This window comes from Notechis scutatus, chromosome 11, assembly GCF_049901735.1.
Source record: "Notechis scutatus isolate UNSWTSFEM ecotype Mainland chromosome 11, rNotScu1.2, whole genome shotgun sequence".
Lineage (NCBI taxonomy): Eukaryota > Metazoa > Chordata > Lepidosauria > Squamata > Elapidae > Notechis > Notechis scutatus.
This window is the reverse complement of record NC_142019.1, coordinates 15,729,678-15,739,488: the sequence shown is the minus strand read 5'-3', so window position 1 is coordinate 15,739,488 and position 9,811 is coordinate 15,729,678. Positions and strand designations below refer to the sequence as shown.

Sequence of the window (9,811 nt, the reverse complement as noted above, 5' to 3'; positions counted from 1 at the left end):
TTGCTTTTCACGGACTTCTCCTCTTGGTTGCTACAGGTTCCTCACTTTCTTCTTGCCTTTTAAGTCACCCTAAAAGTGATTTTGACCATTAATGCGTAGCACTGCACACTAAAAATTTAATGCCAAGACTGTCTGTATTCCTATTATTCCTCTCATCCTTCTTATTACCTATCTCCTCCCGCTTATGACTATAACCTTGTTGCTAGTATCTCTATGATTTATATTGTTTTATTTAGTCACCTAGTATGATTTGATTGCTTATTAGTAACCTATGACTATCACTACATGTTGTATCTTATGATTCTTGATTAACATATTTTATTTTTTCTTATGTACTCTGAGAGCTTATGCACCAAAGACAAATTCCTTGTGTGTCCAATCACACTTGGCCAATAAAGAATTCTATTCTATTCTATTCTATTCTATTCTATTCTATTCTATTCTATTCTATTCTATTCTATTCTATTCTATTCATAATTATGACCATCTCCCATGGTCACATGATCAGGTATTTGGCAACTGGCAAGTATTTATTATGGTTACATAGTCCTGGGGTCATGTGATCACCATTGGTTACCTTCCCAGAAGCTTCTGACAAGCCAAGTCAATAGGGGAAGTTAGATTTACTTAACAACTGCAATGATTCATTTAACAACTGCAGCCAAAAAGGTCATAAAGAGGGGCCAAACTCAGTTCAGCAGCTGCCTTGCTTAGCAATGGAAATTTTGGGTTCAGTTATGGTTGTAAGTTAAGGTCTACTTGTATCTGATAACAGGTTGAATAAGAACACATCAAATTGCATCTAAAGAAGATGAGGACATTGTTGGCCGGTGGATTAATGAATAAAATTCAATTTGATTTAAATGGGGTCATGGGGTCCCGAAAGAGCTAGTTTATATTTTGATTCTCACTTGTCTCTGGATTTGCAAGTGATGGCTTTTTCATAATGATATCTAATGCTCTATCTGTACATTAACCCTTCTCTTGCGCTGTCCTCAGGATAAGAAGCAGAGGTGGTATTCATCAGGTTCTGACCAGTTCTGGAGAACCGGTAGCGGAAATTTTGAGTAGTTCAGAGAACCAGCAAATACCCCCTCTGACTGGAGATTTTATAGTCTCCTTCCCCTGCCACGCCCACCAAGCCACACCCACAGAACCAGTAGTAAAAAAATTTGAATCCCACCACTGATAAGAAGCATAGTCCCTTCTCAATTTATGCATAATTGCCACTCAATATTTAAGAAACCTATAAAGACACTACTCTTTCTCTAGGCATTTAAACTTTATTAGATTTAACATGAATAGAATAGAGTTGGAAGGGACCTTGAAGGTCTTCTAGTCCATCCCCCTGCTCAAGCAGGAAAACCTATACCATTTCAGATAAGTGACTGTTTAGTGTCCTTAAAAACCTCCAGTATTGGAGCTCTCACAACTTTTGAAGGCAAGCTGTTCCACTGGTTAATTGTCCTCACAGGAAATTTCTCCTTAATTCCAAGTTGCTTCTCTCTTTGATTAGTTTTCAATCATTATTTTTTGTCATCTGGTGTTTTGAAGAAAATTAATTCTTTCTTTCTTTCTTTCTTTCTTTCTTTCTTTCTTTCTTTCTTTCTTTCTTTCTTTCTTTCTTTCTTTCTTTCTTTCTTTCTTCCTTCCTTCCTTCCTTCCTTCCTTCCTTCCTTCCTTCCTTCCTTCCTTCCTTCCTCCCTCCCTCCCTCCCTCCCTCCCTCCCTCCCTCTCTCCTCTCTCTCTCATTTATTTAATGATTTTTAATTTGTATTTGGAATATAGCTAGATAGATCACATTTCACTGACAATATTTTGTCTAGTTTTATGTTCTTTGAAGGAAATTTCAAAAACAAATTCCCTTTGATGCAATAAAATGACAAGGGGGGGGGAGAAGTGCAGGTGAAATTTTCAGCTCAAAACAAGAAGAAATTACAATAAACTCGAAGTTTAATTTAATGTGTTCAATTTAATGTGTTGAGACAAGAGGGATTCTATTGAAGCCCCGTCTTTTTATTGTAGGAATCCCTCAAGGTGGTTCTGATGGAAGCACTCAGTGATGAACACACCTACATTCTGGATGCAGGACAAAGAAGGACAGCTGAGAAACTTCTCAAGATGATGGCAGAACATTGGTCATCTCCATAAATCAAAGGTAAGGCTTGCAATTGTTTCCATGAATCAAGGCTAAATGTCATCTCGGATTAGGCAAGGAACATATGATTTCCACATATTCATTCCACTGACCCACACACAACGAGTTGCCTGCTACCTGGGTGGTCCTTAAAGGACATTGACATGTGGCCTATAAAATGGACTTTTGAACTCTCCCTTCTCCCTCTTTCTCATGCACCTGTGAATGTCATTACTGAAGCATGAAACGCCACATGCGTTCCAGCCAGAAATATCTAAGAAATGCAGAAATACAAAAAAAACAACAACCCACTTCATTACTTGTGCAATGAGAAACCATGGCGAACACATTCCTATATCTGCAATTTATGGAATGTAGATACTGGAAAGGAAAGAAAAATAATAGTGGGGAGAATGAAGGCATCTCTGCATCTATTGTTGCTGTTCGTTGCGAAGTTGTGTCTGACCCATTACGATCCCATGGACAATGTTCCTCCAGGCCTTCCTGTCCTCTACCATCTTCTGGAGTCCATTTAAGCTCACGCCGACTGCTTCAGGGACTCCATCCAGCCACCTCCTTCTCTGCCATCCTCCTCTTCTTCTATTGCCCTCAATTGTTCCCAGCATTAGGCTCTTCTCCAGTGAGTCCTTCCTTCTCATGAGGTGACCAACGTCTTTGAGTTTCCTCTTCAGGATCTGGCCTTCTAAAAAGCAGTCAGGGTTGATCTCCTCTAGGACTGACCAGTTGAATGGCCTTGCAGTCCAAGGGACTCATAGGAGTCTTCTCCAGCACCAGAGTTCAAAGGCCTCAATTCTTTGGTGCTCAGCCTTCTTTATGGGCCAACTTTCACAACCATGCATTGTAACTTAGAAAACCATAGCCATGACTATACACATGTTTGTTGGCAGGGTGATGTCTCTGCTTTCTAGATTTGCTAGTATGCTGTCTAGATTTGCCATAGCTTTCCTCCCCAGGAGCAAGAGTCTTTTAATTTCTTGGCTGCAATCCCCATCTGCAGTGATCTTGGAGCCCAGGAAAATAAAATCTGTCACTACCTCCATTTCTTCCCCATCTATTTTCCAGGAATTGAGAAGGCTGGATGCCATGATCTTAATTTTCTTAATGTTTCAAAAGTTTCAAGCCAACTTTTGCATTCTCCTCCTTCACCTGCATCAAGAGGCTCTTTAGTTCCTCTTCAACTTTCTGCCATAGGAATGGTATCGTCTGCATCTATTAATAACAGCCTATTTGCTTAGTTACCTGAATGTGAGTTTGACTCGCCATAGGGAACTAGCAGGGGTGGGATTCACATTTTTAACAACCGGTTCTGTGGGTGTGGCTTAGTTGGTGGGTGTGGTTTGGTGGTCATGTGACTGGGTGGACATGGCTTGGTGGTCATGTTATTGGCTGGGTGTGGCCAACTCAATATCACTCACATCGAGGCACACATCTCCTCGCCTGGCCTCTCATGACTGTAGGGATACTGCAACAGTCATAAGTGTGAAAAATGGTCATAAGTCACTTTCTTCAGTGCCACTGTAACTTTGAATGGTCACTCCACACAAGCAAAGGAGGGGAAAAAAAACCTCCAGAGATGTTCCTGAGACAGAAAGTCTAGTCCTGCCAAGAATGTAATAAGGGTTAATGGAGAAGCAGTTTCTGTAAGCAACACCAGAATGTTTCCTTCCTGCCTTCCTTACAGGATTAGGCCAATAATGTCTTCTAACAACCGGTTCTCCGAACTGCTTAGGATGTTAACAACCGGTTCTAGCGAATAGGTGTGAGCCTGTAGAATCCCACCCCTGGGAACTAGGTAAGTGGCAGTTTATCAGCTGGCATTTAGATGTTACTTGTTTCAATTTCTGGATGGAGGTAAAACTGCAAAAAATATGATCAGCTATAATCATATGAAAAAAATATGATCAGCTATAAAATTATTACTATATTAATTCAATGTATGTGCTGCCCATCTCACTTTCACTTGCTTTCACTTGCTTCACTTTATCCCCACTATGTATTTTTTCCTGTCTATATTTGAGTAATCATTAGAATAACAAAACAGAATAACATAATAACAGAGCTGGCAGGGACCTTTGAGGTATTCTACTCCAACCTCCTTCTCAATCAGGAACTCTATCCATTCCAGATAAGCGACTGTCCACTCTCTTCTTAAAAAATTATAATGCTGGAGCATCCACAACTTCTGGATTCAAGCCGTTCCAATGATTAATTGTTCTAACTGTCAGGAAATTTCTCCTTAGTTCTATAAATTCTATAACAAATTGAAATTATCCTGAAACACTAGGAGTCTGTGAATCTCCCCAAATCCATATGGTAAGTCTAGTATATTCAAATAACTGATTGCATGAATTGCAACAATTTAGGGGAAAAAAGAATTTATGCTAATAATGCATCAAATCTGTGAATTGATTCAAAGGTGCCAAGTCTGATGCATTAAAACCAATCTGAGGATTTCATTCAGAAGGATAATACCATATTTCTGTTCTGCTAGCCAAGTACTTCAGCTATTCATGATCAAATTTAAATTCCAAACAGCTCTTTGGCACAACACACACACACACATACTCATTTTGCATCCATCTCCTTTGCCTGCTGCAAGAGATCCCAGAGTTAATCCATCTTTAAATATTACACAGAGCAATATTTGTTCCCGCTTTGGTAGCTAATGTGTGATAGGGGAGAGAGAGGGTCCCAGGAGGTATATTTTGGTCCTTGGGTCTCAAATGGCATTGGACTGATGTGTGTTAAAAATGGATCAAGATGGAAGTGAAGGTTTTGATTTCTCTACACTGTTGTTGCCATTGTCCAACGACACACAAGCATGGCATGTGCCAGACCTTGTTCAAAGTTACCTCTCCCACCAAAGGTTTATCAAGAATGGCCCAAGGAAGGGAAATTGAATTTGGACAGGAGAATTGGGCTAAATCTGGATGGATCAAGTTTATTTTGGGTCATCCTGTTTGCAAACTTTACAAGTTAAAAGTTGAAACATACAGTTTAATTGAACGGTTCAGGATTATGTTTCAAATCCAGTTTTGATAATCTTGGGGGGAGGTGTATGTATGTATGTGTGTGTATATTTGTTTGTGTGAGAGAGATCACTGCAGCTTTGGTGGTGAGTTCTTATAATGGAATGGCTTGCTATTTATAGCAATAGTAATAGACAACTCTCTCTGAACAGTTTACAGGGTCAGCATATTGCCCCTAACAATCTGGCTCCTCATTTTAACGACCTCAGAAGGATGGAAGGCTGAGTCAGTCTTGAGCCTGGTGAGAATCGAACTGTTGGCAGTGGGCAGAATTAGACTGCAATACTACATTTTAACCACTACACCATCAAACACCATGGTAGTAGAGGAGGTCACCCACAAGTTATTCAATGGTGTTTGCTGTCTTCACATAGCTGTCTTCCTGCTGAATATTTCCCTGACCACAATTCTGGATCATTTTTTTTTTAAAAAAGGCATTTTTTCCCATTTTCAAATGAAAATCCAGTGAAGAGAGTGGTGGTAGATAAGAGTCAATGGAATTCAAGGTAGGCTGGACTGAAATCTCTTGTGGGAATAAATGGATTCAAGACTAATGATGTACTTGACTCCTCCCTCGGGTTCAGCTTGGTCATCTTCTACAGGAATGGTAGAAAATGTCTAAGATGGGGTTTAATGTAGAGGGCATAGGGAAGAGCCTTGAAGGACAGGACGAAGAGCTGCTACCAAAGCAACAGTCAGATAAAAAGGGTAATGTGAGAAAACATCTCAGGCAAGCCCTTCCCTATTTCACACAGAGATAAAGTGAGCTTACTGAGAACAGTTGTTTGGCCACTCTGAAGACAGACCGCTGGATTAAATGGGACAGGGAGTCACACCTAACAGGACCCTGCTTATATTTCTTTCGTTATTAACTCCGTATTAAGGAAACAAATTTTAAGACATTAATCATATATACATATACATATACATACACATACATACATACATACACACACACACACATATATCATATATACATACATACACACACACACACATATATGTATGTATGTATGTATATATGTATATATATATATGTATGTATGTATGTATGTATGTATATGTATATATGATATATATATATATGATACACACACACACACACACACACACACACACACACACACACACACACACACATACAGGGAGTCCTTGAGTCATAACTACAATTGAGCCCAAAAATGTCTATTGCTAAACGAGACCATTGGCCTCATTTTATGGTCTTTCTTTTGCCATGGTGGTAAGTCGTTAACTTTGTAACATGGTTGTTAAGTGAATCTGGTTTCCCCATTGGATTTGCTTGCCAGAAGGTCTCAAAAGTTGATCATGTGACTCCGGGATACTACAACTGTCATAAATATGAATCAGTTGTCAAACATCTGAAGTTTGATCAGAGGAATGCTGCAATGGTCTTAAGTGTGAAAATGATGATAAGTCGCTTTTTTTCAGGGATGTTGAAACTTTGAAGGGTCACTAAGAAAAGTTTCATAAGTCAAGGATTATCCTGTACTTCCACCAGGTAAGCCAGTATGGTCTCCTTTTCATGATGGAGAGGATGAAAATTGTATGGCTTAGTCTTAGTGAACAAGATAGTTATTTTCTAAAGAGAGATTTCAAATCAAGCATTGATGGCTTTCTTAAACGACACAGTCCAGCTCAACTTTTCCTATCACTCTTTTGACACCTTCTAAATGTGCTAAACCAGGGGAAGAAAGGTTGGGGATCACTGTGCTAAACTACATATACTATCAGCCCAGCCAGTGTATTAACTTGGATGAGAAGGCTGGGAGATACAGTGCATTTCATCTCAAGATTGTTATTTGACTAAACTTTAGACTAAAGTTGACTAAACTGTGTGGGTTGCATCCAATTATTCCTAAAGAGCACAACATTTCTCAACTTGCTTCGTTAGGGTAACACACAAAAGAAAGCAGTTATTACTCCATGGCTACTTAATATGTGTAAGTTGGGTATGGCAAGGGGTAGAATCCCAAGCATTGAGGGGTGGCTGGTTACAGAAAGCTGATATAGCTCAATGGGTTGCTCTTTCAAAAAAAGGAATGTTTTCCTTTCCAGGTTGGGTTAAAGAAAGTTATCCAGGAATGATAAAAGACTCCATGGACAGGGAGGATTGAAAAAAACCCTCCATCTCCCCCCACCCTAAGAAAATCTCCTCTTCCCTCCTTGTGGAATCTGAAATAAAGGCATCTCCCAGTCTCTGGCAACACTCAGAGTGTTTAGATGAAGGGCTGAGATGGAGACACCTATTGAAATGTGTCTGAAGAAGATTAATAGGACTTGTCAGGGATGGGAAAGCTCTGGCTTTGCCGGTAAATTTCTACCAAGAGAAGATGAATTACTGATGAATGCCGAGTTATCAACCCCATCACAATCATTCGACACTAAATCAAATTGAGCGCTTATCTGCAATCAGAAATTCTCCTCCTCTTTTTTCTTCTCCCCCCCCCCACCTTTTTAAAAAAGGTAATGTGCATGTTTTGGCTTAAGTCTTTTTTTTTAATCAATAAAACCATGGCATGCAACCATACTTTCTCTCCCTTAAGCATGAGCGAAAGGGAAGTGCTTTTAAGCTGAGGACAGAATCATGCTTTTCCGTGGCCTAAGAAGCAAAGGGATGAAGAAAAAAAGCTAATGAAGAAGAAAACCCAACAACCTAGAAATAGGGAGAAATTTCCTGACAGTGAGAACAATTAACCAGTGGAATGGCTTCACTTCAGAAGTTGTGGGTACTCCCATCACTGAAGGATTTTAGGAAGAGATTGGACAGTCACTTGTTTGAAATGGTATAGGGTTTCCTGTTTGGGTAGGGGGCTGGATTAGAAGACCTCTAAGGTCCCTTCCAACTCTGTTATTCTGAAAAAGAATATCTGGGAGATGATGTGCCATGGGCAAAACCATATTTGTCTCTTAGCACAATGATGAAAAACCTCTGTACATGTTCCAATGGCCTTTCCTTCCTTTTCAGAGAACTAGCTAAGATAATGTTTTTTGGGGAAAAGAATAAAAATTCACCAAGACCAGCCTTCAGTTTCTAATCCAGATGTTTTTCAGCAGACTATCGTTGGGAATGAAACCTTACACATTGACTTGCCCAGTAGATATCAAAGTAGATATCAAAAGGTATATGATTTCTATCTCTGAAGCTAGAAATTTAACTGACATGGCCATTAGTTGTTAATATGCCTAATCTCTGTTAATTTGTCTAAATATCTTCTTAAAGACACCCAAGCAAGTGACAATTAGCTTGAAGAAAGAATCATCTTCTCTGCCCTGTCTCTACCGCCAATTAATTTAATTCTAAGGTCCAGAGCAGGAGTGGGCAAACTGTACTCATGAGGTGCTTTTGACTTCTTTAGATACATCGTTGGAATTTTGGAACTCCCTTTTGCCTTGCTGAAGGGAATCCCAAAATAAATCTGCTGAACAGATGCGACAATCAGATCAGACCTCATCTGAATAAATGGATTCACAACCATTTGTTTCAAAAGGCTATTGAAATCGGCAAGAAGGATTTGAAGGCCCCTGATCTAACTCAGCAAATCAACTCAATCAGTGAAGGTCTGGGGTTCAAATGGGCAATTCCATCAGATGGTCTTAAATATAAACCTTCAGATGAAAGCCACTGTATAACACTAGTTATTTGGGGCAGGGGGAAGGTCATAAACAAAGTTGATGAAGGAGAATGATCCATGATGGCATACATTTAAGAATTAGGAGTTAATGTTGCCTAATATTAACTTCTGAAATTTTGTGGAATTTCAGGTTTATTATTTCAAATTTTAACATGAAGAAGAGAGAAAAAGAGTGTTTAGATGTTGGAAACTTCTATTCAAGCACCTTCTCAACTACTCACCATTAACTGAGAAGAAGAGACTGGCCACAAGTCACCCAGATGATATCGGAGCTAAAGGAGGACTTAGAATCTGAGTCTTCTTTTGCCTAGTCTGATATCTTCACCATAACGCATGCTGGATCTCCAGTATGACATTCTTTGGATGTCTATAGGCTACAATAGTCACCTCCAAACTTTCAAACCTCCCAAGTGTATATCTAGGAGGCATCAGACTGGGAAAACCTGGTCACAGCTCTGGTCAAACCTGGTCAAAACTCTGGTCGCTTGGAGCATATGAAGCTCCGAGTCCCAGATTCAATCTTCAGACTCTCTCAATTAGTGCAGGAAAAGGGTTGTGGACTACAAGTTTCAATAGGGAAATATTGAATATTTTGTAGCAATGGAATCACATCACATATGTGGTAGGGCAGGTTCTTCAGGTTATGTTAAAGTGTTTCTTTTTTATTTACCTGTGCTTCGCTTTATTTTACTACTTATATTACAATTTTCTTTTGTTTCCCATCTCAACAAGGCATGTTTTCAGCATTTATGGTTAAAGGGACCCTGAAGGCTACAGAACATGAGTTTAGAAACTACACGCTGTCCTGTGACTGCAGATTTCCAGTGCTTGTGGTAGAACCATGGCCAGTCCATAGCTTAACTAGATAAATTGAATGGCATACTTGAATTGAGACCAGTTTCTTAATGCCCACAAAGTTATTCTTCAGATATCCTGGTGTTTTTCAGATGTTTGGATTAGATACAGTCCTT

At 39.5% G+C, this 9,811-nt stretch overlaps 1 long non-coding RNA gene across 1 annotated transcript in view; it reads left to right on the top strand.

The window, feature by feature from the left end:
- The window catches only part of LOC113415600 (uncharacterized), a 23,134-nt gene extending 13,572 nt beyond the window's left edge, over positions 1-9,562 (top strand). The window contains exons 3-9 of the long non-coding RNA XR_015750812.1: positions 2,026-2,158; positions 3,840-3,950; positions 6,637-6,706; positions 7,264-7,671; positions 8,176-8,328; positions 8,565-8,766; positions 8,971-9,562. This is a non-coding gene — a long non-coding RNA (uncharacterized LOC113415600). The remainder of the gene's footprint in view (positions 1-2,025; positions 2,159-3,839; positions 3,951-6,636; positions 6,707-7,263; positions 7,672-8,175; positions 8,329-8,564; positions 8,767-8,970) is intronic.
- The last annotated feature ends 249 nt before the right edge of the window (positions 9,563-9,811 follow it).